Source organism: Petaurus breviceps, unplaced genomic scaffold (assembly GCF_028583685.1).
Source record: "Petaurus breviceps papuanus isolate PSGF00001 unplaced genomic scaffold, PetGlider_PUasm1.0 171, whole genome shotgun sequence".
Taxonomy (NCBI): domain Eukaryota; kingdom Metazoa; phylum Chordata; class Mammalia; order Diprotodontia; family Petauridae; genus Petaurus; species Petaurus breviceps.
Window position 1 is genome coordinate 9,726,469 of NW_027185754.1, and position 6,293 is coordinate 9,732,761.

General features: G+C 41.3%; 1 long non-coding RNA gene across 1 annotated transcript in view; it reads right to left on the reverse strand.

The window, feature by feature from the left end:
* Positions 1–447: 447 nt before the first annotated feature.
* Positions 448–6,293, reverse strand: part of LOC138157083 (uncharacterized) — a 14,930-nt gene continuing 9,084 nt past the window's right edge. The window contains exons 2-4 of the long non-coding RNA XR_011167291.1: positions 2,599–2,649; positions 2,266–2,502; positions 448–1,514 (exon numbers count right to left, since the gene is read on the reverse strand). This is a non-coding gene — a long non-coding RNA (uncharacterized lncRNA). The remainder of the gene's footprint in view (positions 1,515–2,265; positions 2,503–2,598; positions 2,650–6,293) is intronic.

Sequence of the window (6,293 nt, forward strand, 5' to 3'; positions counted from 1 at the left end):
CTTTTCTTCATGTTTGTGAGAGCGCCATAGAATAACCTAGCACAGATTTACTCTGTGTCTAATGCAAGCAAACTTTTAATAAATTTTACTTTTCTTTGGTTGAGAGAAGACTTGAGTCGAATTCATTCGGCAGGACCTGGCGTGTTGGTATTTTTGGATCTCCAGAGCAACTCTAACCCTCTTAGTGGGTAACCTCTTCACTAACAATGTTCAAGCAGACACTGGTCAGTTCTTAGATTAGTACTTGTCAATGATGACACAGAGGTGCTTCTTAGCCAGCAATGGATTGAACTGGATGGCTTTTAAGGTCCCTTCTAATTCTGTGATTTTACAGAATCACTGCCTACCTCTACATCCTGACTAGGAAAAAAGAATCATGTTGGGACTCTGTAGCAGCAAGCACCCCAAGCGCGTCCTCAGGGTTTGCTGCCCATACAGGTTCTTGGATCTGCTTTGTTAAAGGAAAGCAACTCAAAATGGGTTAACAAGCTTACTTTAATCAGTCAGACATATATCATTTACCTTGTTCAGGAGAAAAGGTCAGTACCCTGAACCTCAAAGTATACAGGCATAATTATCAAGACAGAAACATCAAGTAGACAGATTTCCAAACTGTCCAACCATTACATCCATACCCAGTCAACATCTGGGTTTCCACATTCTGGGTTTTTCAAAGCCGGGGGACTCTCAACAACGGCTTCCCAGAATTCAGATCAAATCACAGAACACTTCTCAAAGTGAGTCCCAAAATAAAGCTACACATCAGGGCTTATATAGCCTTCTCCTGGCTCAGAGAATGTAACAACCTTATTGACTCACTGGCCAATCAAGAAGTATCTACTGAAAAACAAGCCTCCCACCCCAGGCTTCAGGTGCACATTAGCCCAGGGGCAGGGAAGATCTTCAAAATTTACATTCTTATTACATTCGGCCCCAAGATCTTTCATGCCCATAGCATAGACAATTTACTTTTGAATCAGCACCAAACATTTCCCAGGTCACATTTTCAAAGTACAGAACCAAAGTTACCAAAGTGGCTACTGGCCCTTAAACAAACACAAAGTACATAGCATTATCATCTCAATTCAAAACAAGAGTTCAAATAAAGTTCTGGGGGAGGGGTATCCTTCCCCTCACACAGCTCCAGCCCCTGCTTCCAAGTACAGAGAGGGGGCTGGGCAACAAAACCAACAAGGTGGGGTCCCTGGGGATCCAAGGCACTTCATCCCACCCACCATAGTCACAAGTCCATCCTCCCCCTGGGTCCCAAACTGTGGGATGCAGCCAGGAAACACATTCAGTGCCCCTGCTTTGCTGCTCAGTTCTTATCTTTTCCTGTGGCTGAATTCCGAACTCCTGGGCTCCTTCTCCTCCCGCAGGTGGCAGCCGCTCCTGGCTTCTGCCCAGGTCCCGATGTAGGCAGCTCACCATTCCTGCTCTCAGCTCAGCGAAGTCTGCATGCAGGCCATTCTTCTCTCCTGCTCCACAGCTCCACAGAATCACAGCTACCACAACTGGGAAACAAACAATTATCCCAGCCCCCATACTTTCCTTTTACTCTGCAGATCCTGCTCACAGCGCCATTTTGTAGCGGCAAGCACCCCAAGCGTCCTCAGGGTTTGCAGCTACCACAGGTTCTTGGATCTGCTTTGTTAAAGGAAAGCAACTCAAAATGGGTTAACAAGCTTACTTTAATCAGTCAGACATATATCATTTACCTTGTTCAGGAGAAAAGGTCAGCACCCTGAACCTCAAAGTATACAGGCATAATTATCAAGACAGAAACATCAAGTAGACAGATTTCCAAACTGTCCAACCATTACATCCATACCCAGTCAACATCTGGGTTTCCACATTCTGGGTTTTTCAAAGCCGGGGGACTCTCAACAACAGCTTCCCAGAATTCAGATCAAATCACAGCACACTTCTCAAAGTGAGTCCCAAAATAAAGCTACACATCAGGGCTTATATAGCCTTCTCCTGGCTCAGAGAATGTAACAACCTTACTGACTCACTGGTCAATCAAGAAGTATCTACTGAAAAACAAGCCTCCCACCCCAGGCTTCAGGTGCACATTAGCCTAGGGGCAGGGAAGATCTTCAAAATTTACATTCTTATTACAGACTCCTATTGTGATCATTCTCCATGCAGCTCCCCATCTCATAAGTCTCTCTCCATTTTGCTCTCTTGGAAATCTCCTTCCATACAGGTCTCTCTTTAGCCCTAAAGTTAAAATTGCCCTCCTGTACAATTAAACCTACCTACCTCATGAACTGGGCCTTTACTTATGATGTAATCTCCCAGTGCTTTCGGTACAGTGTCCCATGGGAAATTGAGTCCTAGAGCTGTTTCCCAATGAGTGACCACTTTCCATGCTCTTGTATCATGGGAAATGTGGTACTATAGAATATGCAGACCATTCCTTTAGATATGCTCGAAAAGACATCTTTCATTTGAATGGGTAAATCTATCAGGTTGTGTGAAATCTCTTCCCTGTGAAACCTGAAAAAAAAAAATGATAGCTTACATGCATACAACACTATAGTTTTTCCCATTTGTCAGAAGGGAAACAAAATCTCAGAGAAGGTAGCAACTTACTCAAGGTCATGCAGTAAACAATTGAACTAAGTTTCCAGGTCTTCTGACTACCTAGAAAATCAAAACACTGGAATGACTGGATTGCCCATTTCCTAAGGGGAAAAAAATCCCAGCAGCTGTCAGATACAGAGATCCTCCCTTCTACATTTAAGCTGAGGATTGCATTGTCATCACAGTCCCCAGATGTAGATCTCTGGAACTGAGTCATAAGTGTTCTCTTCTCTGTACTGAGTCACTCCATCCTTCAGGACTGCTTCAGTTTTTGAAATGCAATTTCTTTCCCACTGTGATTAAGGAAAACTCTGTGAGTTTCCCGTGCCAAAATCATATCCTGGCCATCAGTAGTATGGCAAAAAAGAGTGCTGGACTTAGAGCCAGGACACCTGGGTTCAAATCTTAGCTCTGATACTTAGTTGCTGTGTAACCATGGACAAGCCACTTTATCTCTTTAAGTCTCAGTTTCTTCATCTCTAAAATGGGGAAAATAACATTACTACCTCCCTCACTTGATGGAGATGTAAGGAAAGCATTTTGTAAATATTTAAACCCTATGAAAATCTAAGTTATTATTATCTAATTGGACCTAGAATCAGGAAAGTCTGGGTTTGAATACAAATTCTAACCCCTACTAATGGGGTGATGGGACCTGGACCCCTAAAAGGAAAAGACCATGTCTTTGAAAGCAACCCAGTCCCTGAATTTTCCCATACATTTCAGCAGCCCAGATCTGTGGCACCTCAGCCCAAGGTAACTGATCCACCTCAGCCCACCCACATCATCTAATTAGCTTACTTGACATTCCTTTTACTGTAGTACCTGGCCTACCCCAGACTTAATCCCATCCAGATCCTTTCACTGTCCTTTTTGTATATAAGCATCAGTCTCACCTCCATTTCACTAGGAGCCTTGCCCTCTTCTATTGACTTATAATAAACTGTTCCTTGACTGGAAGAAGGTTTGAGTGTGTGAATTCATTCCAGGAAAATGCTGTTCTGTACCCTGACATTTCAGGGTTCCCAGCAACCCCAAACCTCATCACTTATTATTTAACCTTGAGCAAAGTCATTGAACCTTTTTGAGTCTCAATTTTCCTTTCTGTAAATGGAGAATAATACCTACCTCACAATGTTATTGTGAGAAACAAATGACATAATGTATATAAAGTGCTTTGTAAACCTTAAAATACTATATAAATATGAGCTATATGGCATTTCATTTGCATGGAAGTGGGGAGCTTGACTAGATGATTTCTCAGTCTCTTACAACTCTGTTTTTCTCTCCACCTCACCCCCGATAAAATGTCAAAGCCAGAAGGGATCTTAGAGATCCCCTAGTCCAGCCCTATCATTTTACAGAAGAGGGAGCTTTGAGTCTTTATCATCCCAATAATAATATATAAATAATAATAATATAAATATAAAATATAAAAATAAATAATAATAATAAATAAAATACCATGGGGGTAATGGAGAAAACAAAAGTTGCACTGGAACTTGAAGATGGATAGAATTTGGAAGAAAGCCTTTGAATAATTAATCAGAATAGTTTATATGAGTATTGTAGAGTCAGCTTCAAAAACTCTTCAGAGGTTATTTACTATAACCCAGACAGAGCTTCTTCTCCATTCAGGCCAGGGTAACTAGCAAAGCCAAAATAAGATTCAACTGGGAGAAACTGTGCTACCACATTTTTTGATAGTATTATCATGGCTTTAGTTCTGACATATAAATGATCTATTCCAATCCTCTCATCATACAAAAGAGGAAACCAAGGCCCTTATGAGGTTGTGACTTTCTCAAGTTCACACAGTTAGCTAATGAGATCCCAGAATTTGAATCCAGATCTTCTGATTCTAATTCCATTGCACCACTTATCTAAAGTCAAATATAGGATGTTCTGTTTTTTCCTGTCTGTTTTCATCATCATTCCTCATTATCCATGGCTCTTTCCCCCTCTATTCAGGAAGATAAAATTTTATTTAACATAGTACAGAAAACAACCACCACCCTTATCCTTGGCTCCAGACATTACTGGCTGGTGGGGTTGGTCAGGAACAGAAAGGGTTAGACAAAAGAAGGAAGTTGTGGTTCAGAAACTGTCAAGGACATGATGTAAAGTAGAGGGAATTTCTAGGCTAGGGGTTTCTCTTTCTCCTGGTTCTCTTCTGTGAGGAAACATTGAAACATATAAGGAGAAATGCTGACCAGGCAAACAACCCTTTATGAAAAAAGAAAAAAATCCCTACCTTTATGATGATCTGATTTTTTTGCATTGGGGCCTTTTCTTAGTAAGGTATTACTTGGTAATTAAGTGACTAAGAGTCATTGGTACATGAAGGAAGGTAGGGTTGCTCTGTAAATACAAGGAATAGTCAGACAGAGTGTGATGTAAACAGCAACCAGCAATGTAGAAAGCCCTTACAATTAGTTAAACAACAGGATCTCTAGTCAAGGTAAGTGAAATAAGCAAACAAGAAATAACATGATGTATGTTGACTCTAGTTCCTTGCATGATCAATCAGCTACTGTGAATTCATTATCTGACTGCACCCTGTGCAATCTCGTGTGTCCTGGTGGAGCAAGTCACAAATGAGGACTATGGACATTAAGGGAAAGCCCCCAGGGGAGCAGGAAGTAAACAGCTTTGTGAACTTAAGAGTTCTCTTCCTTGTACTATGTCTCCAGAGTCCGTCCTTCTGAACTGCTTCAGTTTGGGGAATGACATAGAAAATATTTCCCTTTGAGGTTGAAAAAGACCCTATAAACTTTCTGTGGAAGACCTAGACCTTGGCCAGGTCTTAATTTGGGTAATTCCATTCTAACATCACAGTTCTCACCTACCTGGTATTTCCAAATGCCAGTTTATTCAAATGTTGTCCTTCCCCTATCTTGAAGGGATCCACTAAGATAGGTTTGGCTTAGTATTTTAACTTAGTTTGAATATAATTTGTGGAAGGGCAAAACTTTCTGATGATAAAACCACTGACTTCACCTAGAACCATACTAAGCACATTCACACTCAAAAGTGATCAAACTGATACTCTGTGTTGCCCTACAATGTACACTTCTTTTTCTTTCTCCTTTTGTGGCTTTTTCTTGTATTACCAAGGTGATGGTCCTGAGTTTGCACACTGACCCCTTTCAATGGCCACTTCTAGTGACACAAGCACAGTGGCTAGGTCTCTTCCACTTGCTAAAGGTCATAAGTAAATAGAGGCTCCTGGTTGGTCCCTTGATATCCATCGTGGGGGTATAACAGCAAACACCCTAGCATACCCAGGATGGCTGCTAGAACACGTTCTTTGATCTGCTTTTCTAAACAAAAGCAACTCAAAAAGGGTTAATAATCTTACTTTAATCAAACATATATATCATTCACTTAGCTCAAGGGAAAAAGTCAGCACACTGAACTTCAGAGAAAACACAAACAGAAATTACAAGCAGACAAAAAATACAGACAGAGAAAATAACATAATTCAACAGACCAACAGACAGGGCTTCTAGCTGTCTGACCATTACATGAATACTGTGTTACTTACAAGAGAGAGAAGCACGAACATCTGGGTTTTCAAAGCGGAAGGGGAATGGGGGGGGGGGCAGTCAACAGCTGCCCAGAGTCTCATTTGGCCAAATTGTACAACTCTTCCCATAAGTGAGCCCCAAAGAAAATCTCACCTTAGGGAGTGTATGTATATG